We start from the raw sequence: 5575 nt of genomic DNA on the forward strand, positions 1-5575 counted from the left end.
TTTAAGTGTGGGCCTGGTTTTTTTTACATTCAAGTTTCATTTGACTCGTACAACTCTTGCAATTATTTAAAATATTCACTGACTTTGATTTTTACTGCTGAACCAGAACTTTAATGTATTCAAAATCTGTGAGAAGATTTGTAGCTCGGGTGCTCGTTGTTGTGTTTATGTTCGCCATGCTGTGAATTTGTGTTGCAGACGTTTCGCCCCCTGTCTAGGTGACATCCTCAGTGCTTGGGAGCCTCCTGTGAAGCGCTTCTGTGATGTGATCTTTCCTCCGGCATTTATAGTGGTTTGTCTCTGCCGCTTCCGGTTGTCAGTTCCAGCTAGCCACGAAACAAAACACGACCTTCGTAGCCACACACACAGATGACAAACAACATGAATTCGACTGGGACAACACTACTATTATAGGACAAGCCAAACAGAGAACAGCCAGGGAATTCCTAGAGGCATGGCACTCATAGAACATAGAAGGATACAGCGCAGTACAGGCCCTTCGGCCCTCGATGTTGCGCCGACCGAGTCCTACCTAACCTATACTAGCCCAATAACTTCCAAATGCCTATCCAATGCCCGCTTAAATGAACATAAAGAAGGAGAGTTCACCACTGATACGGGCAGGGCATTCCATGAACTCACAACCCGCTGTGTGAAGAATCTACCCCTAACATCTGTCCTATACCTACCACCCCTTAATTTAAAGCTATGTCCCCTAGTAACACCTGACTCCATCATCGGTAAAAGGTTCTTAGTATCTACCCTATCTAAACCCCTAATCATCTTATACACTTCTATCAGATCTCCCCTAAACCTTCTCTTCTCCAATGAGAACAGCCCCAAGTGCCTCAGCCTTTCCTCATAAGATTTTCCTACCATTCCAGGCAACATCCTGGTAAACCTCCTCTGCACTCGTTCTAAAGCTTCCACATCCTTCCTATAGTATGGCGACCAAAACTGCACACAATACTCCAGATGAGGCCGCACCAGAGTCTTATACAACTGCAACATGACCTCAGGACTCCGGAACTCAATTCCTCTGCCAATAAAGCCCAGTACACCATATGCCTTCCTCACAGCACTATTTACCTGGGTGGCAACTTTCAGAGATCTGTGTACATAGACACCAAGATCCCTCTGCTCATCCACACTACCAAGTAGCCTACCATTAGCCCAGTAATCCATCATCTTGTTATTCCTACCAAAGTGAACGACTTCGCACTTAGCTACATTGAATTCCATTTGCCACATTTCCGCCCAGCTCTGCAACTTATCTATATCCCGCTGTAACCTACCACTTCCTTCCTCACTATCCACAACTCCACCGACTTTTGTGTCATCCGCAAACTTGCTTACGCAGTTTTCAAGTCCTTCCTCTAGATCATTTATAAAGATAACAAAAAGCAATGGTCCCAAAACAGATCCTTGTGGTACACCGCTAGTAACTGCGCTCCAAGATGAACATAATCCATCAACTACTACCCTCTGTCTCCTTCCAGCCAGCCAATTCCTAATCCAAACCTCTAATGTATCCTCAATGCCATACCTCCGAAGTTTTAGCATTAGCCTACCATGGGGAACCTTATCGAACGCCTTACTAAAATCCATATACACAACATCTACTGCTTTACCCTCATCCACTTCCTTAGTCACCTTCTCAAAGAACTCAACAAGGTTTGTGAGGCACGACCTGCCCTTCACAAAACCATGCTGGCTATCCCTGATCACGTTATTCCTACCCAGATGTTCATAAATCTTATCCCTTACCATTCTCTCTAAGACTTTGCCCACCACTGAAGTCAGACTCACTGGCCTATAGTTACTAGGGCTATCCCTACTCCCTTTCTTGAACAATGGGACCACATTCGCTATCCTCCAGTCCTCTGGTACTATTCCCGTTGACAATGACGACATAAAAATCCAGGCCAATGGCTCTGCTATCTCCTCCCTAGCTTCCCATAGGATCCTGGGGTAAATGCCATCAGGCCCAGGAGACTTATCTATATTCATCCTTTCCAATATTCCCAAAACCTCTTCCCTGCATATTTCCAGGGCATCCATTCTAATTATTTGTGATTCCATATTCACATCAGCAACAGTGTCCTGTTCCTGAGTGAATACTGATGAAAAGTACTGATTTAATGTCTCTCCAATCTCCTCCGCCTCCACACACAACTTCCCACTACTATCCTTGACTGGACCGATACCTACCCTAGTCATCCTTTTATTCTTGACATACCTATAGAAAGCCTTTGGGTTTTCCCTAATCCTACCAGCTAAAGACTTTTCATGTCCCCTTCTCGCTTCTCTTAGCTCCCTCTTTAGCTCCTTCCTGGCTACCTTATAACTCTCAATCGCCCCTACTGAACCTTCACGCCTCATCTTTACATATGCCGCCTTCTTCCCTTTCACAAGGGACTCCAATTCCTTACTAAACCACGGCTGCCTCACAAGGCCCTTTACACCATGCCTGACTGGTACATACCTATCGAGGACACGCAGTAGCTGCTCCTTGAACAATCCCCACATCTCATTAGTGTTCTTCTCTTGAAGCCTGTTTTTCCAATCCACACAACCTAAGTCATGCCTCACTGCATCATAATTTCCCTGCCCCCAGCTATAGCTCTTGCCCTGCAGCGCACGATTATCCCTCTCCATCACTAAAATAAAAGTCACCGAGTTGTGGTCACTGTCCCCGAAGTGCTCACCTACCTCCAAGTCTAACACCTGGCCTGGTTCATTACCTAGAACCAAATCCAATATAGCCTCCCCTCTTGTTGGCCTGTCGACATATTGTGTCAGGAAACCCTCCTGCACACATTGTACAAACACCGACCCATCTAATGAACTCGAGCTATAGCTTTCCCAGTCAATATCTGGGAAGTTAAAGTCCCCCATAACAACCACCCTGCTACCTTCACTCTTTTCCTGAATCATCCTTGCAATATTATCCTCTACTTCTCTAGGACTATTAGGAGGCCTGTAGAAAACGCCTAACAGGGTGACCTCACCTTTCCTATTTCTAACCTCAGCCCAAACTACCTCAGATGGCAAGTCCTCTTCCATCGTCCATTCCACTGCTGTGATACTGTCTTTGACAAGTAATGCCACGCCTCCCCCTTTTTTACCCCCATGTCTGATCCTACTAAAACATTTGAACCCTGGAACGTGCAACAGCCATTCTTGTCCCTGTTCTACCCACGTCTCTGTAATGGCCACAACATCGAAGTCCCAGGTACCAACCAGGGTATCATCTACAGACTCAATCAATAAGCACATCGTCCTGGACCCAATATACCAGCCACTGCAGCGGACAGCTGGAACTGACAACTGGAAGCGGTAGATTCAAACCACTACAAATGCCGGAGGAAAGATCACAGAAGCCCTTCATAGGATGCTCCCAAGTACTGAGGATGTCACCTAGACAGGGGGCAAAATGTCTGCAACACAAATTCCCAGCTCGACGAACAGAACCACAACAACTTTAATGTATTAATTTATGAAAAAAACCCAAGGGGAAAAGAAAGAGTAAAAAAGCCATTCGCTGAGAACTTGATACCTGCAAATATTGTCACTGCTGAAGAAAGGAAATACAGCTGAATGTCAGGATTTGGGTATTCTCTGAACTTAAGATTTAAGAACTTTAAACTCCAATTACCTTTACCTTCCTGCCTGCATTAGATATCTTCCCTCCTTTTCAGGCTCATTGCTAGTGTTGCGAAGTTGGGTAGTGTAGATTGGCGGCAGAACATTAGAATTTGGTGTTTGTAAAATGGAAAAAGCATTGCATGGTGCCTTTAAAGGATGGCACTTTTTCAGTGCTTAGAGATTTGAATTGGATGTTTGAGTAGCAGTTTGAAAGTTTGCACACACAGAGAGAGCCCAAACTGAAACATTTGTTTTGAAAGGCTGTACAGTTAGCAGACCAAGCTGCAGTTTTTACCAACTCGACGGGCTTTTGAATTTAGCCAATCAACTTTGATACCGAAACCTATTAAATTTAAATCTGATGGTTTTAATAACATAGGACCAATCTGATTTTAACACATATTGTTATGCTATCAAGGGTATGAAAGAAGGGGGCTGTTGGAAAAGACCCCAGACCTAGCTGCCATCTGCCAGCATTAACAGCCCTCAGCTCTCGAGAGAATCGCTGTCTTATCTATGTCTTAGAGAAAGCGGCAGATGGAGAAGTATTCCTAACAGAAGAATTGACGAAGAAGGCACAGAACATTCCAGAAGAGACACAACCTGGCTGTAATTTTGAGCGACTAAATTTTATATATATGAGTGGGACTTGTCTTTATTAGAACTGCATACCATTCGAATCTTGCTTTATTTGGGAATAGTTAGTAGTCAGAAGGGATTTATTCGGTTTGTTAATATTTTAGTTAATTTGTTCACTGTTAGAGTTAGATAAATGTTACTTGTTGATTTTAAAGTGAGTGTCAAGGGTTTATTTTATTAAACTACTAGAAGTTTCTGAAAGGTAGGTTATACCACTTTTCACATCCTTTTTACAGATTATAGGGCAAGGTGCTTCTCCGGTGTTTTGGATTTGGTTCTCAGAGGTGGGGGGGCAACCTCTGCTTTAGAACATTAATGTGTGCATGTTTGTGTCATTTTTCTTTTTCTACATGCAAACACTAGCAGCAGAGTGGAGAAACAAATTATTTGTTAAAAACATTATGAGAAAGTAATCCCACAAAACGTTTTTGAGAGTTTCTACAATTTAAAAATACAAAGCTGTCCACAGTTAATGTTATTGCATTCATAGAGGAGAATGACATAACTTAGGACACACTGAAAGCCCATTCCTTGGAAGAATTAAAGGTCAATTCGAGGTGAGGTTTCAGTCAAATGCTAGTAGAACAGAAATTGCAAACTAGCTAGAGCTAGAAACTAAAGGTAATGAGACATAAAATTGGGTCAGCTAAGAGAACAGCATATGGTCACGAGCATCAAGTTCCTAAAAGTGTGATCACCAATCTGTCCTCATCCATCCACATTGATGCTCCTGTCAGGAGAACACAACAGTACCACTATTTTCTCAAGAGGCTAAGGAACTTTGGCATGTCCATCAAGACTCTTACCAATTTTTATAGATGCACCACAGAAAATATTTTATCCAGATGCATCACAACTTGGTATGGCAACTGCTCTGCCCAGCACCCTAACAAACTACAAAGAGTTGTGAACACAGCCTAGTCCATCATGCGAGCCAACTTTCCACCTGTTGAGTTCATCTGTGCTTCTCACTGCCTCAGAAAGGCAGCTAACATAATCAAAGACTCCTCCAACCCTAGTTCAGTCTCTTCCAACATCTTCCAACAAGCAGAAGGTACAAAAGTTTAAATGTAAATATCAAAAGATTCAAGAACAGCCTTTCCCCCACTATTATCTCCACTTCTGAATGGATCTTTTAAACTTAAATGTATATCTTGCTCATTGCGCACGTGCTCTGTATTATATTCCTTGTTTTGTTCTATTACCCTAATGCACTGCCTGTACTGTACGCAAAACAAAACTTTTCACTAGCTAGGTACATGTGACAATAATAAATCAAGTCAACTCA

This window comes from Hemiscyllium ocellatum, chromosome 28 (genome assembly GCF_020745735.1).
Source record: "Hemiscyllium ocellatum isolate sHemOce1 chromosome 28, sHemOce1.pat.X.cur, whole genome shotgun sequence".
Classification (NCBI taxonomy): Eukaryota; Metazoa; Chordata; class Chondrichthyes; order Orectolobiformes; family Hemiscylliidae; genus Hemiscyllium; species Hemiscyllium ocellatum.